Source organism: Sinohyriopsis cumingii, chromosome 19, assembly GCF_028554795.1.
Source record: "Sinohyriopsis cumingii isolate HCF-2022 chromosome 19, ASM2855479v2, whole genome shotgun sequence".
Classification (NCBI taxonomy): Eukaryota; Metazoa; Mollusca; class Bivalvia; order Unionida; family Unionidae; genus Sinohyriopsis; species Sinohyriopsis cumingii.
The window spans coordinates 61942929-61964417 of record NC_142979.1 but is presented as its reverse complement, the minus strand read 5'-3'; the positions used below and the strand labels follow the sequence as shown (position 1 = coordinate 61964417).

At 39.8% G+C, this 21489-nt stretch overlaps 1 protein-coding gene across 1 annotated transcript in view; it reads right to left on the bottom strand.

The window, feature by feature from the left end:
* Positions 1–7457, bottom strand: part of LOC149775815 (baculoviral IAP repeat-containing protein 7-B-like) — a 44559-nt gene extending 37102 nt beyond the window's left edge. Inside the window, exon 1 of the mRNA XM_089943197.1 lies at positions 7370–7457. The gene's annotated coding sequence lies outside the window, so the exon portion shown is untranslated. The remainder of the gene's footprint in view (positions 1–7369) is intronic.
* Positions 7458–21489: the final 14032 nt, after the last annotated feature.

The window sequence follows — 21489 nt, the reverse complement described above, 5'->3', positions numbered from 1 at the left end:
TAATCTGTAAAAAGATAAAAATTAGTATAGTTGATCATTTTATTTATCTATGCATAACAGAAAGAATGCACTGAAATGAGAAAACGATTTGGTTGACAAAGAGTCCTAGTGTATATAAGCATTAAGAAAAGCTGTAATCCTTATCCAATTAAATCTCCATTTTAAATTTACCAATCAAAATATTTGACAGACAGGCCAAATGTCTTTAGGAATAAAATCATGAATTAAGCTACTGCATTTGGTTCTCAATCGTGTATGCTTATCTTGATCCACCCAATCAGCAATAAAATAATACGAAGAACATTTATGTTTGTACAAATTGTTTCAATCGGTAACGCAAGTGCTCCTCACTGAGGCGCCCGCATTATTATTGGGGGTGGGGGTAAGAGCCAGACATGGTTGCACAGTTTAATTGCGGAAGGCTTAAATATTCGATGATAGTGTGGTGTAGATATCATTTTTAGAAACGGGAGGTTGAATTATTATCTTTAAGTAAAATCTGAAACAAACCCTTGGCTCAATTTTAAACGACCATGCGAATTTATGCTTATGCTTATAATGTCGATGATTCAGGCTATCCACTTTGATCATTCTATATGCGAAAATTGTAAAAAGAAATGAGTAAAAGTAACTTACCTCTTTCTCGGCAAAGAACCAGTCTTTCATAATCCTCGAATCTTGCCTAACAGCACGTCGACGTCTTCTGTTTCGTACTGGACATTAACAACCGTACCGACGTGGACATCTTTAGATGTTGGTGTTGGTTTCTATATTTTAATAATGTCCACACTCTTGCTGTCAGAATGTTTTAAGAGTAAATATGTTGCAGGAGAATATTAAATAACTTTCTCCATAAACAGCGTGGCCCTTGCTAAGAGAACATGGCCCGCGCGTAAATTTCTGTCTGTTTGGTTTAAAAGTGCTATTCTACATGTACACTGTAGGTCAACATCCAGCATCTGTTGAGTTCATCTGAGGCGCCATAAAGGGTAAATTATTAGTAAACATGTTTTTGTACGCATATGTGCTTGTATCATTGATTACAATATAAAAATCAGTCATACATGTAGTATAAAATTAATACTTGTATTATTTTATACTACTGTATGACTGACATTTAAATTGTAAGCAACGATGCGAGCCCTTCTGGTTTTACACTCCTTTGCACACATGTACTCGGGTATTTCTTAATGTCATATTTTATATATCAAATAAATGCTATTTTATAATCTGATGTTTCATAAAAACTGAGCTATAAGTGAATTCATGTCATTAATAAGTTAATTAATATAGACCTAGTTAATTTTGATGTTTTTACACTAGCTTGTGCTAAGCCATGCCCCATAGGACACTCTAATGGTTCTAACAAGCCGATTCTTCCACCGTGTACTCGGATAACCTGGGTCACAGAAAAGTTAACGGAAACGTCAGTGATTTGTTTTGTGATTATTTCAATAGGAAACTTCTTTTATAAACTTTGAAATGACATGACTAGAACATTTAAAAGGCTGCAAATAAGCAAAAGTTTCCATTGCCAAGAATATACACGTGTAAAACAGTGCGAAACAGCTACACAACCAAACACGACTGGATTAGGCAGTTTCTTACGGATTAATTAAATTTTATGTACAGTACATGTTTTTTTTTTTTTTTTTACTGATAATGTACACATGCATAGGAAACGGGGTTGGGGTGAAACCTCGATAATAATTTGACTAATACGTAACCAGTTCGACTGTTCAGTCGGCGTTTGAATTTTGGCGGACACTAGACAAAATGTTTAATGTTACCCCGCGTATTTCTTTGATGCCAGACATTCAACGTCGGTGGACAATGTTTTATTAAACACGTTAATATTATTAATCCTTTATGGTTTCTGCGTGGATTAAACATAGGCCGTTTTATAGAATATGGGGAAGGTAGCCGTCGAGCGTACGTACGCGGGGGGGGGGGGGGCGTAAAAAAAAGTATGCATGCGTACGGGGGGGGGGGGGCGGGGTCAAGCTTTGCCAGATTTTTGCGTAAGTACTAAATGGATGACCCCTAAGCCGAATTACACAATTCAGTAAGTATAAGATTGTATTGACTTTTGTGCGAACGTTAGGCATGGAAGAAAACGAGGTAGTTTATGTAATTCTCCAATTTTTCTGGAAAATGACGAGAGTTTATTAGGCCAAAAGGACTGTGCATCAGTGTTTATTTTTTTCCAGATATGTGGCTATTTATTTTTTTTACAATTTTAAAGTGGGGTTTTAGAAGTTTGTGAATAAATGAGTTGCATCATATGTTTATGGAACATAGGATTCATTTTAGGGCAAAAGTTTTATTTCCTTTTTATCTTTGTAAACAGTGTATTTTGGGGAGAGAAACATTTTACCTTTTTACGGATTACTTTATTAAACATCAACCACGATCAGTATGCAAGTTATTAACTCTATTCTTTGACAGCTGTTAAAGTTTAATGGGTAGTCTGGTTATAAGAGACCTTAATTTTGAATTGTTTCGTTTTATGAACAATGAAATGGACCTTAATATGTTCAAATACAAGGAGCCTGTTGGGTCAAAATAAGATCAAAACTCACTGTAAGAAAATAAGTTGAAGATGTTTTAAAATTTAAAAAATACAACAAAGCAACAGAAAGTGCAAAGTATAAATGATGTCTGTTTGACAATAACAGAGATGCTTGACATTCAACATTTACACAGAATATTTAAGTCCAAATTGTTCATGTGATAACTCACATGAGAAAATCCAACTTTGAATAAATTTGAAATAAGTCTTTAATCAGAATCAAAGTCCAAGTTTCTCACGTGATAACTCACGTGAGAAATTAGAACTCTGCCTTATTTTCAAACATGGTTGTATGTAATGGAAAAGAATGTTTTCTAAGTTCTTCTTTCTCATGTGAAAATTTAGGTTCTCACGTGAGCAAAATCTGCTCACGTGAGAATCAGGTTAGTTTTTCCTTGGCTCACAAGATCTAACAAACTGCACACATGAGCCTGCAAAATCTACCCAATTTGCATACATTTCTAACAAGGTTCTCATGTGCAGCTTATGAGCAGCTCATGTGAACTGGTGAAATTTTTCTGTACGGGAGTTCACGGTCAAACAATGCTGATAATACTAAAAACGAAAAGCACAATAAATTAATAATTAGATTTAGGTGGAATTTTGCATAAGAGTCAGCCTGCGGCGGTTCGAGTCTAAGATTCAGCCAATGTGGATATGTGAGAAAGCTTGCCAGTAGCTTCTCGTGGGTCGGTGGTTCTTTCCGGGGTTTTCCCGGGTTCTTCCTCCACCATTAATACTGGCCGCCATATATAGCCTATCGTGTGCTGAAAAAATGGCGTTAAACCCGATAACAACAGCATAAGAGTCAGCACATATTTCTTGTTAACTTGTTAGTAAGCAATAAATCTGATTAGTGTTAAAGTTGCATATTAAAGGGCTACAACACAAAAATTCAAGAAAACATAATGCACGAAAATTGTTGGCCAGTGAGCATTTCTATGATAATTAACATCCTCGCAAAGAGCACAGCAATGAAATTGGTGAAAATTTTGATAATGACAACATCAAATCGCTGCTCACAATCAAAAGCTGATGAAAGTTCATTTTGATAATATGGATGATTACAGTTAGTCTTAGAGTTTGTAGGAACAAGTACAGTTTAATGCAGCTAAATACTTTATATTACTGCTTACAATCATTGGTATTTAACAAAAAGAAAATCACATGCTGAAGCAAATCATCACTGATTATTCAAGCTAGGCAGCTGCATAGATCATTGGGTCAACACCTGATACTGGACCAGATTATCATGATTTACCTAATTGTGCCTCTCATAATCTCATTTTGTTTATAATCTTCTTCATTAACTGCTAAACATATTCCACTTGTTTTGTAGTAGATTGAAGAATATCAGTTCTAAACATTCTGACTTATGAGTACATTTTGCCTTGGGTACATTTTGTCATTCATAGGTGCAATCCAACTGGGGTATATTTTGACTTAAGTGCACTTTCGACTTGGGTACATTTTGGTCTGGGTGTAACATTTCAGCTTGCATACATTTTGACCTTAAACCATTAATCTAACAGCTCCATCTGTTTTGTCATAATAGGTCATTAATGTTCCATTATGGCAACAGACGGTATTAATTACAATACTCCATCTTGCATTATGCTAACATCTTAGTTGTAATTTTCACTGTGCAACATTGTAAACCTCTCCCTCGATAACTCGCGCACAATGAGGTCCAAAAACATCAACCACGCTATAAACGAGAGCGGGAGTTATTGAGAGAAATATAAAAAGAAAACAAAAGAAATAAAGGGATCAACACAGAGGCAAAAAAGGGGTGGGGGGTGGGGTGGCAGGTTGCAATGTTGAATACTCAATTTAAAATTGTCCCGAGATTAACTGTGAATAAATCTCTTTGTAACAGTGTAGTTTTTTTCCACATAAAGCCGCTTTAATTTCTGGATGAATTACAGTATACTGAAAAGATCATCAAAAACATTATTCCACATGGTTTCCGTTTGCTTAACCCATGTATCACTTCACACATTGTATACTACGTCACTGATTATTGTGTTGAAATGGATACATTCTAGTTTCATTCTTTGTTCCAAAGTATATGTGTATTTTTCAAAAATGAAAACAAAAAAAGACACTCTTTTCGAGAAACAATGTTGATCGAATGAGAGATGGAAAAATAGGTAGATAGATTTAATTGCAGTAAAAGTAAAATGAAAAAAATAAATTCACAAGGTTTAATCTTTACCAACAAGAATTTAATGGGTCTACAAATTAAAAACAAGGCAAATTTGAACATGATAATACTTGCAGTTTGTGACACGCCTGAAAAATACCACTTCGCATTTTCTAAAACCAGTTAACTTTTTTGAGTTACTCCTTGATTTCTCTGCTGCCAAGCAAAATCCATCAGATTTCTTAAATGCATGATTCTTACAGAGTCAATATTTTGGGTCTCCAGCCACCATATAGCAATATGTAAAGATTATATAATGCTTCCTGTGCAGATGGGGGAGGTGGTGCAACATCTGCATTTCCACCACTCTCAACACTTGTGGTATCTAGCTGAAATAATCTTCTGCTGCAGATCTGTTTGTTTCAGAATTAATAATTTGTACGTCTGACATGTATTCGGCTGTTGGACAGTCATTGTCAGCACACATCCACTCTTTCACATCATCATGTCAGAAACACCCATCTCAGCACCATGAGTCTGTACAAATTTCTCCCTTAAACCGTGCAGCCTCTGCATGAATAACATCAGTTTCACTGAAATCTTCAAAGGCACTATCATCATCACTGACTTGCTTTATACCAAAAGCAGCTCCGAGACCCTTAATCCAGCATACCCCTCTATTATCTAAGGAGTGATCGCTTTCCATGCCTGACCACCCATGAATGCAGCCCCTTTTAAATTCACTCTTAAGAAAGGTTGTAACATTCTTCTCCACTATCCAGCATTGACTGTATTAGCAGCCAACTGTAATTCTGTTTAAAAGTGCTGATTATTCCCTGGTCTAGAGGCTGGATTATTAATGTCATATTTTTGGGGATGTATCTTTCAGGACTGATTGCCTCTTGCCATTTTCTCTGCTTGGACCTTGAGAATTGTTCTTGAGATATGAACTTCATCACATTGCTGTGTGAATGACATATACACAGCATCATCTAATTCTGAATCGTTTGCAGTCTGTGCTCATTTTCATTTGAACCCATCATTTGAATCAACATCAGTTAGTAATCCCAAAGTTTCTGCTCATCCTTGATCCAGCCTCTAAGTGTCGACTGAACAATTTTGAGTTCACTGCAAACTTTGGATTTTGCTGCACCATTATAAGCCCTATCTATGATGCAAAAGCTTTTCAGTCACTGAGTACGCCTTTCGCTTGATTCATTTACTCTCAAATGATTAGGATACATTACTGATTAGAATGTTAACTTTAATGATGTTCAGTACATAATATTTTTAATTGGTCAAATAAAATGAATTGATTCTGAGAATGGTCTAAGTGACCACAAGAACTCATGATCGGAACTGCATGCCTTTGAATTATTGTATTTTACCTCCCTTGCTTGATTTGAAATGAAAGATATATTCAAAGTGACAAAACAACACAGGTCTCTTTTAATCGATTTTATAATGCAAAAAACACGTCCCCAAGTTGTAGAACAAAACAAAGCCGTCATGCAATTAGGTTCTCAATGAATTATCGTGGGATTTGATGTTACAGTCGATTGACTCTCTTCATGTTTTCACAGAAGAGAAATTATGTTGCAATTATAATGTTAACAATGAAACGGAATTAAATGATTAGAACGTGAATTTCACAAAGCAAGACATATTTAACTGGTGTTTACTGCAATTCTCTGTTGCCAGAAGTTTTCACCAGACTGTTTATTTACAGTTTTACTGACAACTATTTCTCCAATAAAACCTAATAATATATGATTATCTCATTAGATCTTCCAAACTTCACGATATGGATTCTATCTTTACGGGCATTAATCACCATTTACAATGATAAAACAAGCGATGTATCAAGGTTTCATTTACCTATTCTTATTGCGATTTTTTCACGTTCAACACATTCTAAAATATATTTTCTTTGAGAGAAAAAACGGGATCCACGCCAGATACCATATTATAAGCAGGTTTGTGAGTTATCAGCGCTCAAGTTATCGAGCGAGTGTTGGTGTATCATGTTAACTTCTCAGTTGTAGCTTTCACTGTAATACAATGTTATGCATTTTTACTGTTATAGTCATTAATATGTAATGAAAAAGAAACTGACGGAATGCAATGAGTAGACTTGTTAATGCAATAACGCAGTGTCGAATGCTGATGTGTGTAATACATATGAAAATATGCATAATGAAATGGCTGATTGCCATTATCAACAATATCACGCATATCAACTTTAGAAAGAACTACTAGCATGCGTCAAAATGGAATCTTGAACGTACATTTTACAGACAGAAAAAAAAATTAACCATATAATAGAAAATAGTATTATTCTATACTAATATATGACTGACAGTTAAATCGTAAGCAACGATGCAAGCCCCTCTGAGAAAACGGAAAAATACAACAATGCAGAAAAGAATTTCAGCATATATTAATGAAAATACATGTACAGGTTTGCGTAATTCCGCCATTTTAGCTTCAATCACAGGTTAGCTGTCGCACTGTATTTAAAACGAGAATGGGCTGATAAAACTTACACTATAACTTACAGTAAGTTATTAGGCCTATCACTAAGACTTTGAACAATATCTTTTTCAAATGCAACTATATATGAATCATGTAAAATACTAATAAAAATATACCTCTTTTTGTTGTAAGAAAATCCAAGTTCTGTTTTTGTAAAATGGCGTATAGTTATCAGGAATGATAATTACGTCACACAAAATGTTCTGTTAAACAGGTAACTCACATCCGGGCATTTTAAAACACATTTTTTTTTTTTTTTTACTTTGCAAACTTAGCGACTTATGCTAATATAATCTGTTATTTCTTTATAATGGTTTAGCTTCATAGATTTAAAAGACAGAAAAAAAAACACTATCTTTGCTTATTTTTACCACATACTGAAGTGGATTATTTCTTCAAAAGTCAATGTTGATTTCACTCTGAGTATGATTATAGTCTGATACCGGTTTTTTGCCTTCTTTCTATATTAGAACAAGAAAGATAACTCATGTTGCTTGACAATCACTCGGAACATCACTCGGCCATTTCCGTCAGGTGGTTCATTTCACGAACAACATAAATGTCCAAATAACAGAAATTGGGTGGCATGGGTCAGAATAAAATCGGATTAGGTCAGATAGCATAAAAACCGACAATAATATAATTTACTGCGATTGATTAGGTCAACCCAATTCTAACGCTGTCTTAAGTCACGTATATGTATATGATCAGGAAATAAATGTTTGGAGAGTTTACGAAAAGGGGGTGGGGGTTAGCATGTTGTGCAGAAGAGTGAGTTTAATCTTTTGAACTTCGATTCAAAAGCAAGTTTGGTATATAATAAAAAGACAAGTTTCCTTTCCCACGTTAATACCGAACATACTTCATACTGTAGTTTACACACACACACACACACACACACACACACACACACACACATATATATATATATATATATATATATATATATATATATATATATATATATATATATATATATATATATATATATATATATATATATATATATAGATAGATAGATAGATAGATAGATAGATAGATAGATCGTAGGTGGAGGACTGACGGTACTACTTCAGTTCCAGTAGTAAACCTATGCAAAGACCATGATATTGAAAATTCAATAACTTTAAATTCTGAGTGTTCATGCTCAGACCTATATTTGTCAGTTATAGACATACACTAGACCGACAATTAGATCTCCGCTTTTTTCCCCCGACATTAGTGGTAGAGAAGACCAACCAGGCCGGGCCGTATTTCATACTGAAGCTTTCACCCATCAATCAGCTCTGACTATCGGACGTTTGGTAGGAATAAATGTGTGGCTGCCGAAGCGATACGTTTATTCTGCTGAGGTGACAGCGTTAAATCTACTTGGACGTACGACATGATGTTATATTACATTCCATTATTTTGGGGGTTTTCTTTTGCGGTAGCTACGATTGCCATAACCCATGGGCGTTGTCACGATGGCACGTTTTTGATGTCTTCCGACACAGCTTCCTCAATACCGATTTGTGTGTAACTCCGGTAATGGTTACAGTCGCTGCTGAAAGTTATCAGCGGAGCAGGAACCGACGCAAAAAGCTTGGGCACCATGGTCTTCACGAAGGCAACGATCGCGTTGACATTAGATCCGCCATCGGCTGTCCTACATGGGGACAACATTTTGTTGCTTCTGCGTTGAGGCATTCTCTGTACATTATTGGAACACGTCTTTCTGAGCAACTTGATACAAGGATGTTCATTTTTCCATTGAGTACATTCAGCGTCATGAATCGGTATGAGGATTGGTAATGGTCCACCGAAGAAACTTTAAGACGCTCAGAATGTCGTAAGACATCGAAGTGGAAAATGGGATAAAGGTCGGCGAAGTCTCCTATCGATACCTTCGTGCCTGTGTCCACGACCTGGTACTTTTGCATGGCTTCCATCAAATCATTTTCCGCGAGAATACTTTCTGGTTTCGACGTTGAAGTTGAATAAGAGTAATCTTTCTGGATACTGCTGAGACTTGACTCTGACGTGAATACGAGACATTAAAATATTTAATCACGTGCTTGTTTCTCTCCTGATCTCTGCACTATGATACCAGATGTAACTCTACCAAGACGTGTCTGGGAAGCTCGCTGCCTGTACTGGTGGAGACTCCCCACTACGTGGTCAAATGATCAGCGGAGGACTGTTGCCTATAAATGCAGTGTTGCTCAAAGTAAAGTTTCTTGGTGAATCTAACCGGCGTCGGCTCAGTTCGAGCATGTGAGTCGTCGAGAGAGTGATTATGGACATCCACAGCGATAACCACGTTATGTTGAATTATCCACTGAGCCGCTGAAGCTGCTCTTTGCATGTATTCTGCGACAGAAGTTGCTCTTTGCATGTATTCTGCGACAGAATCTGTTTCCAACACCAGTGTGTACCTGCTGCCTTTGAACACCGGTCGGATATCTCTGAACACGCCGCAGATGCTGTTGAGAGGAAGCATCATGCTGCTCTCATGTTCAGTATCGGCGAGAGCGTGTCGAGCTGCAAATCCCACGTTGCAAGGTGCATTACGAGCAAACCTAAAATTGACTCTGAAATTTCATCCGTTGACCTCATCCGCATTAACCACAGCAGCTACCTTAAGCATGTTTGCGTTTGCAGCAAATTTAGTACTCGCGGAATCTGCCGTTGCTGTGTCTCTGAACTAACACATGTTGCTGGCACACGTTCACACGTGGTCATCGCTAAACATGATCAGGTTCAGAATCGAGCTAGCCTGGGGTAATTAGCCATCGATTTCTTCCACGCTCTGATTGTTCAGTTGATATTGTGCCGACTTGAATAACGATCACCCGTTATTTTCAGCATGACTTGTGTGCCTGTTCCATAGTTTCCGCCTGACGTAGGTTTGTATTTTACTGCAGACTTCCAGAAAGGCCTTTTGAGGATGCAGGAATACATCTTCGTCTCGCGTCTTCATTTGTCGATGCGTGCTGGCGTTGAGATTGGTGATGTTCGTGTCCTGGTATTCGACGTATTCGTATTCGATCGTCGAGTCGTCGACGGGGGTGTTATCGTTCAGCCCAGTTTAATCGGGAGTAAGCCTCAAATACATGACGTCGCTCTTTTATAATAGTGTTACCAAAAAATCGCGCAATTATTAAAGCACATTACGTTATTTTTCTCCGAAAATGTCTTGGAAATGCTTTTGAAAATGTCTCACCATTATCTTTTCAATCCAGAAGCAGACAAGATGGCACCACGAGAGGGTGTTGGTGCACCACTCACCTTTCTTTCAAGATCCTGTAAAATTCGTTATGATATGGCGCTAACTACCCGCGTAGTCTTCTTAAGAGCTCATTTTGCCTGCTTGGAAAAATCGGACATCTGAGTTTCCTGCAAAGTCGCTTTCGAGAACGATGTCGTCGGAGTAGTCAATGGAGACCTGATTTTTCTGGCCACTTTTGTCTCACGGCCGTTCCAATCTATAGGCCATTCCAGTGACACCCTCTTCTGCCAAGATGAAGGCAATCGAAGCTGCTTTCGCTGCAGTCTCAGGAAGAACTGCTCGTACCGATAAAAAGAGCGTGGATAAAAATCCACCCACGATTTTACGCCAATGTACGCATGATCGTCTCATAGCTACTATTTTATTTGAGAATATTTTATGGTGAACCGTCTTGCGTCATACTGCTTAAAGGTGACTGCATCTCGACGTTAACGATGCCTTTATCTTCCATCGTTATCAGACTTTACGTCATACAGCTTCGATACGTTTACGTTTGCGACGTTTCCATCTTCCTCCGCGGGTGCAGATAATAGGTAATTATTTCCTGGTTATTATCGACGACGTTTCCGGACTGATTGGTGATCCACATGGTGATTTCCATGATCGCGTGTTCAAAATGTAATAATGTATAAAAGGATTATGACGAATTTGCAAGAGCGATCCCGGTGGGACGTCAATCGCTATGGAATAAATCCCTGAGCGATCCAGCAGTAAACATGGAGGCTACTCACGTCGATGATACTGACGGGAAGATCTCTCTCATGCGTTCCATTGACGCTTGAGACAGTACCTGCGTTAACACCGAGGATAGATCCGATCGAGTGGCGATGTCAAATCGCACCACGTATGCTCCCGAGAGGGTGATTCTGGAGCGCAGAGTAGACGTGTCTCCATTGACAGGGATCAGCCTGGGGATTTTCGTGGCGATGTCGTGATGTTATACCCGCCTGGTGAGATCGTGTTCGTCTGTCGTAGAGCGCCTCCCGACGGTGCTGCCGTCCAGTACGAAACCTTTCGGCGGAGATCAGCACGATCTCGAGCGACGACTCTTGGTCTGATTTCAACAGTGGATTATACCGTACAATCGATGTGACCAAATGCGAATTAAACATCAGCGTGGCATCGCTGTGAGCTATTTGGAATCGTTTTTGGAAATCTATCAAAGTGTATGTGACAAAAGTGGGCTAGCACTTTAGATCAAATCCTCGTACATAAACTGATACTGATCCGACGTCATCATCTAGTGACGCAGAAGATGATCGAGGAAAATCCACGATCTCCTCTTCGTTCTTCACATCAATATTCCCCACTTGTTTAGAAGAGATTAGCAATTTTAACCGTGAGACGATCTCGGCTTGAGTTTTATAGCATCGGATGATGTTGCTGTTTCAGATTCATCCTCTTGCCTTCGTCCTAAAACCAACAATTTAAGTCTATCAGCTAAGCCTGCCGTTTGTTGTTGTGATTTTTCTGCAAGATGCTGTTGTTGTGATTTTTGTGCAGGCTGTTGTTGTTGAGATTTTTGTTCAAGAAATTTTTATAATTATTTTATCTACATTCAGTATTGTCATGAAGACACTTGTTGAATTGTTTTGAATCATCAATTAATTCAGTCATTTTAGGATCTGCATTATCCTTGATGCTGCTAGTGACTCTATCATTAGCATTGCTTGGTTTACTCAGTAAGCTTCGTGCTGCTATTATGTCGGAATAAGCATCATTAGCCTGTACAGTTTCTCTTCCTAAATATTTTGCAATAGTTGGAGTTTTTTTTGATTATAAAATTTAGACAACCATTTCATGGATGAATCTGGTTCTGAATTAACAATGTTGCTTATGAATCGAATAGCTTCATCACTTATTTGTTTTTCTCATAATTCTCAAGTAGTTATTTCCTCTCATACAGCTTTATCAGATCCATCTTGACTTCACTCTTTTCCTCCAACTCTGATTACAATTTTTATGTCTTTAATGTCTCTTTTCTGTGCCCTCCTTTTCTAGTCGTTTTAGCTTTAGGTTTTACTGCAATGGCTAGTGCAGCTTCTTCCGGCGCAGGCATTAACTCCTCCAGAATTCGTTGTGTGATAGCTGAGTCTTTCTGAGCCTATACAGAAACTGATCTTCCTTTCCACTGTACGTCGTTTTCACCTAGTTAGGATCAGCTTGAACCATTCATTGGCGATATCGCGCTGAAACATCTGCTGACCTATCTTGCCTTCGAGGACGCGTTGACGTAACGCCGATTTCTGCTCGATAAACATTTTGACGATTCGTGATCCTTTCAAACGGCATGTTCTCTTCTTGCAGCTTTGTTGCAGGAAATGATGTTTCTGGCTACCTTTATGCCCACGCTTTGGGTATACTAACCAGGTATGTAAAATTCATCGAAGTCTTTTTGATAACGTTCCGGCACGGTTTCCGCATCACGATGAAACGTCATAAAATCATGTTTGGATGATGATGTCGCCGTGGAGTAGCAGTCATTGAATTGTTTTGCGGTGTTGCCGCTGCATTGTTCTCTCACGATCATATCGGTGTCTTTGTTGTCGAGTCCTGAAAACAGTATAAATCATCGCATGTTACGTCGGATGTGTTTACGCACATCGTAGTATACTGAGTAAGATAAATACTGTTACAGTGCTTGTTTCGCGACAACGAAAAATACTAACAAATCCGGTTCATGGTTTCGCGTTCGATTTTGATATCGTAGAACACGATGGTCTTGTGCATGTCCGAATCCAGTTCTTCTATGGGTTGCACCTGATCCGGGTCTGCTATGGTGAAAACATCGTCTTCGACGCCATTTTCCATGGAAACGTATTTTCGGGAGACCTTGTCGTCAAACTCATGCAGTATCCTGTATTTGTCCTGGTGAGGATTAAGCGTATAAATGATCACTCAATCGTATATCAGCATGTTTTTCAGGAGCATTTTCATGAGTAGATTGGTTTTGACACGACCGGTCGGACCTAAGATCATGTAATGGCAATCCGAAAACAACATATGATGCTGGTGCGGTTTTATTTCGTTCTCATGTGGAAATTATTATTTTCTATATAAAATTCACTTGGTGATTTTTTCGCTTCTGATTCCTCTGCTGGTGAAATGTCGTGCACGTCCTGTTGTACCCTTATCAGATCTGGAAGTAGTTCTTCCACAGGTAAGGAGGAGTTGGATAAAAATAATCAACCACGTCAAAGATTCCATGCAGGGTAACCTCAACGTGAACGGTCACGGTATCATCAATCTCGACGATCTGATTTATCCACCCTCGGACGACAATGCCGCACGATGGTCTCATGTGAGATGACTCGCGCAAACTAAATTGTCATTGACCGGCGAAACTGTCACCGGTAATATAAACATGGGTGGAAGGATTTTATACGAATTCATGCACCAAGAGGGCATTCTCTGATGTCGTCGCAGACTGTGTCGTCTTGAACTCTCACTGGCAGCTTTAACACGGGTGAAAATACTTTAAGTGAACTTTCAGCGACGTTGCCGATCACCGATAACACCCAGTCGATATCGCACTCGCAGTTGAACTCGTTTGGTGGCACAAAATTATCAACGACGGCATGAACACACACAGGAAATCTCACCGTGGCGACTGGGGCTAAAACTGCAGTATCAAATTATCCGCCGAACTAACAGCGAAGTTTCTTCGAAAATGTAGGTGGACACTCGACACGTCAGAAACAATGTAGGATAATTCCAAAGCTAACAGAAAATTCTGGAAATCGATGTGGCGTAGTCATATCGGCGTCAACGGAATTTTCTACGTTTTTTGAAGTTTATAATGGATTAGCTCATCACATCGCACCCATGACCACTGGAAGCGAGAGGAAGACTGCCACAATCACATCCAATTCCAAGTTTTGGCTACAAATACAGTTACCGCATGCACATGCTATCTGGAAATTTCAAATTCGTAGACTAACCTGTGGTGCAGAGAGAATTCTCACGTGAAGACTCCATGGCATTAAACCTGACAGCACCACGGATGTGATTTACAATGGTACATCAGCGACCGGAGCAACCAATTTTGAATTTTACATCGGCAGCACTTACACAAAGTATTCCACTTTTAAGTTTGGAGCGCCTACAGCAGAAGCACCCACTCCAGGCTTACGTTATTTTCAGATTTTTACGATGGATGAATTAATATAATTCATATCAGCGGCTTGATATAGTCACTGTGGCACAAACGGTCCGAGTGCCTATCGAACTTTAACAGTTGTTCTTCGAGATACTTATAGCCTGGATGCGTTGTATGCTAGAAATGCCAGTCACGTTCTAAAGCATACTAAGGGAGTTCATGCCGATATCAACCAAGTGAGGAACGCGAGTAAGTCATCACTTGAAACTGCTCACGAACGATGGAAGCACGATGAGGTGAAACTGTCTCACATTTTCGTGGGGAGCATGCACCATTAGCAGCTCAGATAAGCCATCGATATGTATTTTGCCTTGTTCAAACTTTGAAACGATTATGAATCGGCGAGGCTGGTCAAAACCATGGAGGGCATCGTGCACCATATCATTAACGAGTTTCCTCCGAGCCTCGTGGACGCGATTGTGAAAATAGGATACGTGAAACGACGACGGTTTGGTCGAACGGAAGAAGATGAATCGCACAAAACGATCACGACTGCATGGACAAAGTTTTGTCACGAAAACGATTTTGCGGCAATCAAGCACTGCGCGATGCTATCGACAAACTAAATTTTTTCCAGTACGCCAGCTTGGAGTACGAGTACGTGAACACGATGAAGGAAGTGATAGCGCTCGACGAAAAATCTGGCGGAGTTGCTTGTGACAATGAGATACCTGCTGAAATACCGCCAGGACGTGTTCCCATGATGAACGTCCTCCGGCCTTAGAAGTCTTATGGTACGTGATCATGTACGGAGACCATGGAAAGGTGGATCCCAATCTGGCCGCGGCCTTGTACCAATACCTGGAGAGTTTTAAGCGGGAGGAACTCGTGAGTAAGCTGACCAATGTTCTTAAGGAGGGTGACACCATCGTCAAAGGACATTTTACGCATCCACCGGTGGCCTCTCAGGGTGTACTTGAGAAAATGGACATTTACAAATATGAATCTCTCCTGGATGTGGTGGGTCTTTCTCGAGAAATATTAGCTTACGAAAGAGTAAATTGAACCGTGGAGAAAAGATCTAATTCTTTTAATGACCTATACAGATATGAGCGTGATGGTCGATACACTATTAGGTTTCGTGTAGCAGTGGTACCAAATTATTAATTATATTATTATATTATCATTATTATATTATCATTAACCTGCCAGTGGCTCCTGGCATGATAGCGGACTTGAACCAGATGACAAAGATAAAAAGGAATCTGGCGTTTAGGATGCCGATTGACCGTAACCTCACCAACGAGTTCTACGATAGAACCATCAAAGTGGATCAAACGCATATCAAATTCCTCAAAGGTTACCTACCCCAGCTTGAAACGCTCATGAAGAGTTTGGTCGACACAGAAACATAAGACGACGAAGCCAATCATCCACTTCAACCACATTGACGAGGATTTCTCGATGTAGCGACGTCTCGAGCTAGACTTTTATTACCGCTATTACCACCAAAGAGCCTACTTGTACAAGCACTCGCACCGACGATACAAGAGGATTATAAGACGAATCTCGGGGGTACACGAAGACGTGAGGTGCCACTGGTGTGATCTCCACGGGAGCGCTAGCCAATCCGATGATACTGATTATGTCCTGGGCTGGACTGGCTTTACAACCGATGAAACGCATCGAACCTAAACTGGAGTCCAAAAGAAAATATAGCGACAAGCAGGCCATGCTTTAGTATCACAAAATGCTCAACACGATCCGATTGTATCTGCGTGCGGCTCCCTTTGACATGCATCAGTGGGATGAGAACCATCGGTGACCTCATCTTGGACATGGTAGGTAACCAATCGACGACGCTGAGCCGATTCGAAACAATACTACGACAAAAGTATGAGGCCTGAAAGAATGTAATCTGTTCATATATCCCAGCAAAAAGTCTAGCTGAAACATCTATGCTATCAACGACGAAGTGTTTGTCACCGATGTGATCCTGCATAATCCAGACGCTTAAGAAAACACGGGGAGCAGAACGCAAGCTGGTATTACTCACACGAGAGAAACGTTCTCACGAAACAGCATTATGAAGGTCCTTTACAATGTGGATCTGATCAGACAGCTCTGCATGCGATGTATGAGCGAAAACATTATTAAAAAGATCTGAATACTATCTTAAATGCGTAGTTAACTATCCACAGCATTGCCGTCACACAGGCGGCCTTCACATTAAACTTTTAAAAAATCCTTAAACTTTTATTGCTATCCGTTAGGTCTTACCTTGTTCAACCGATCATCGGATTTATTCCCGTTGAGATGTATGACGGTGTGTGGAGTGGGAGCAACTCCACGATGAGTTTCAAACACAAAACAATGACGTTGCATCGTGGCCCTGATCCCATTGACATACAACTGAACGATGGACTATCCGGTGGTGCTGAATCTCAACACGTGCGTCATCTTAGTGCGTACGCTACGCACATCTAGATTCGTGTCAACTTCGTAACGACTAAGCACCGGATGACTCTCCAAGTAGTTTCCTTGCACAGACGCGTCATGCTTAATCTTCGCCAGAAACTCGTCAGACACCTCTGAATTTGTTTTATTCGGCTGGTGGTTCTCAATTTTTCGTAGTATTATTTAATCACTCTGATGTTTCGATCACCAATGCACTGACACACCTGGAGCTGACCTCGAACACCTTCCTGGCAACTCAGGCAGGGGTTAATTCCCTTCGCGATTGGAGCATCATGCTGCCTCGTACTCTTTCAAGCATGCCTTGTTGCACTCTTTGGTACTGCCCTGATGTAACCACGGGCACCTGTTTGATCACTGCAGAGGCATTTTTTAACAAGGAATTAGAGACTCAGCTAAACTATATATATATATATATATATATATATATATATATATATATATATATATATATATATATATATATATATATATATATATATATATACACAATACAATACAATACAATATAATAGAATAATTTGTCTCTGACCAGACAAAAATAACAAGCAATTAACCAGTTAAAGAAACACTCAGCTGGACTATATATATATATATATATATATATATATATATATATATATATATATATATATATATTCATATGTCTCTCTGCAGGAATTGATCGAACGAGTCAGAGGAGCCCTAAAGGAGCTGACAAAAAGTGCTACACGTCGTAAAATCGTGAGCGAGTACAAAGGGCTGGGAGGGGACGAGGAATCATCACGTCGAAGCAGTTCATGAGGCAACTGCGTGACAAGTAAAAAGCTTTCATAGGGAAAACTGCTAAACCCTCAAAACTCTTTCGACTTCAGCACGAAATCATGAGTCGATCACTACGAGCCGATATCGAGATAAATAGATCCACAAGCGACTGAACCTAAACGCGATAATATCACGCGGGCGTCAGCAATGTTGTCCACTGCACTGCCGCCCCCCCGACTAACCAAAAAAGCGTATGGAGGCGCCGACAACTGATATATTTACGATCATCCCCATGTGCTTCGGAAGGAGTCAATAAACAACTCCTGCAACGCATTTTAAAACCTACCGTAGATACAGAACTACGAACACGCACGGCCATCAAACTCGGAGTAGCTATCAACGTTTCTTTTATGTGAGCTACGGATCAAAAGGGGATTAACGCGTGGATAAAATCCAAATCGTTAATCGTTTATCTCAGTGACGATTTCAGTAACATCGTCGACGTCGTATGGTCATTTATCCAGTGTTACGTCGAAGATTATCAAGAGTCAGGATCAGCATGGGTCTTCGCCGGAGTCATTTCTGTCTAGTTTCAAACTTCCAAATTTACTCCGTTTCGTAGAAGCAAGCACGTGCACTTCCAAGCAAATTATAGCGTGCACCAACGTCAAAAACAGAGCGACGACTTGTGTCTCGTGTGAGCATTCCTTTTCTTAAAACATTCCGCTGAAGATCGTGTCGATCGCATCTCCAACTACAAGCTGTATTTTGATACTCTCAACACCCCTTTAATTACCTTTCCCGCGATGATCAAAGACGTCCCTAAACTGGAATTTCTCAACGATGGACTCTACATCAACGTTTTTGGACTCGATGAAAAGAAAGCGGGCGATAAACGGTCCGTGGTCTATTCCATGCTGATCTCCAAAAGATCAACACGGCATTAAGTTATTTTATTACCAAACCAATTCGTGTACATCAAAAGACTTCAGTTGGTTATGCCGATCTCAGTACACGCAACATAAGAATCATGGGTATTTCGGTTATCGCTGCTTCCTCAACCACAAAACCTACACGACCATGTCTCATCGGGATACAGTCAGGAGCTTAAACCCGTTCAGATGCCACGCGATGAAACACTACCGTTTAAAAGCCACCACAATAAATATGCAGAACCCTTCCATATCGACTTCGAATCGGAGGCGATCATTAAAAAGTGGAAGGACCCTCGCCTGATACTGAGCATTCTTTCACCCATGTGCAACATAAATATGTCCCATGCGCGATCGCGTATAAAGCATGCTGTTCCGCTGACGAAAGTTTGTCTTCACTATATCGTCAGCATGGAGGTGAGGATTTCGTCGTCTGGTTCTTTGAGCAACTCGTAACTGAATGAAAATGCATCAACGACCTCCGAAAAAATTCATCAACGACGATTCCACTCGCGACACAACAAGTGCGACAACACAAAGCAGCATAGCGATGCCACATCTGTGAATAGTACTTTAAGCTGCATGACAAAAATATCAGAGATCATTGTCATATCACCGGTCTGCATCGAGGAGTTGCTCATGCTGATTGCAATCTACACTTCAAAGATTCAGACTTCCTTACCGGTGATCGCGCATAATCTCCAAGGGTATGATGGGCATTTTATCGTCGCAGCGCTCAGTCATCAGTAGTAAGGGGGGTAGGATTAGCGTCAATGGGAATTAGCATTAAAAACACCCTTGGGTCACTTTAGCGTCAAGGGAAATTTAACATGGAGAAAAATCGTGGGTAGGATTAGCGTCAAGGGAAATTAACATGGGGGAAAAAATCTTGGGTCTGATTAGCGTCAAGGGAAATTGAACATGGGATTTTTTTTTTTTTTTTTAAAAAAAATGGGGGTAGGCAATTGAAAGGCTATCTCTTTTCGAGATATATGGCTGGCCCTGAAAAGGGCCTTTGGTTTATGTTAATATGCCCTTAACATAAAGGGCATTTGCGACATCTTCTTGTCCTCAAACTTCGTCTTACAGCAGGGCCATACATCAGAGTCCTCTTGAGGCAACCTTGTCTCTCTATATAGACTCTTCTTATCCACAGGCTGCTGCTGGTCCTGTGGACAACGGTCCACTTGGATCGGACATACATGAGCATGTCCGTCCTGAACATCATTGTTGACACAAGGGTTGAAGATTCAACGTCGGTCCACATGTTGAGGCTCCGAGAATAGGTGAATCAATGCAGTGAACTGCGCTTATTTATAGGGACAGAAAGGATTGAAACGGATTGAGTTCATTCACCAATCCGAACACGCGTTACAGAATTCAGTCAGCCCGCATCCAATCCGAAGAGAGCAGTCTGTGACGTCACGTAGTCAATATAGATTCGCTAGCGCTTGTGTGCAGTCAATCTATGCGACAGTGATTCAACATGACGGAAACTCAGAAAACGATCCAATGGGGTGCACCAACAGGGGAGACCGCCCAAGGGAACCCGGACTTACTTTCAGAAGAGGTGAATTGGGATTTTGTGGATTTTCTCTCCTCGCAAGAATTTGTTCCGGAACCTTCGTTACCTTCTTCATTACCGCAAGTGGAGAATTTTAGACAGAGACAGAAAGAAGAATTGGAGAAATTTATACAACGACAAAAGGAAGCCGAACAAGTTTTTCTCCTACAGCAACAGCAGCAAGAAGAAGAGGTAAGAAAAAAACAACAGCAGCAACAGCAAGAAGAAGTAGCAGCAAAGAAACAAGAGGGTGAAAATCAAACGGTCACGGTACTGTTGGACATTTTAGCGGAGTTAAGAAGTCTGAAACAAATGTATCAGACTTCTTTATCACGACCGAAGAGAATACGACCTTCCCGAGCTAAACACGCCAACCCTGTGACTAAGCCTACCGTACCACCCTTAGTGATTTCAACCCAATCATCAACATTACGCAGTTCAGAAGTAGGCCTTGGCCGTGGCAAAGGCATAAGGCAGTTAAAGTTGATTGGTTAAACTCACCCCTGCACCGAAATAATAAAAGGCCCTTTTCAGGGCCAGCCACATTTCTCGAAAAGATATACAATTTCAAATTGCCAATAACTCAAAAAAATATTCAACAGCCCATTTTACCCTTATAGTACGTGTCTGTGTATGAGTGCGTGAGTGTACGTTCTTATTTTAAAATCAAAACTCAAAGACACTTACCTTATATCATTCATTTATTCTTTTCTCCATTTTTTTACAATCCAATTCACAATTCACAACAATACTTTAATAAAAAGTTCATTGACTTCTTCTGTCTCCTTGTTTAGTCTCTCTGTTTTTTGAATTTTTTCACCGTCTTTTCCTCATTTTCTTCCCTTCTTCTTTTCTTCTTCTCCTGTTTCTTTGCCTCTTGTAAATAGAATTGTCTTTTTTCTTCCTCTTCTTCCTCTGAAGAATCCCTCTCTTCTTCCGAAGAATCCCTCTCTTCTTCTGAAGAATTCCTCTTTTCTTCTGACTCCTCTTGTTTCTTTTTTGGGCAATCTGGAGACCAATGTCCTTTTTCTTTACAATAATAACAGGTATCTTGACTTCTGTCTTTTTTATCCCCTGTTTTTTTTTCTTTTTTGACGGTCTGGACATTCTGAAGACCAATGCCCTTTCTTCTGACAGATATAGCAAGTATC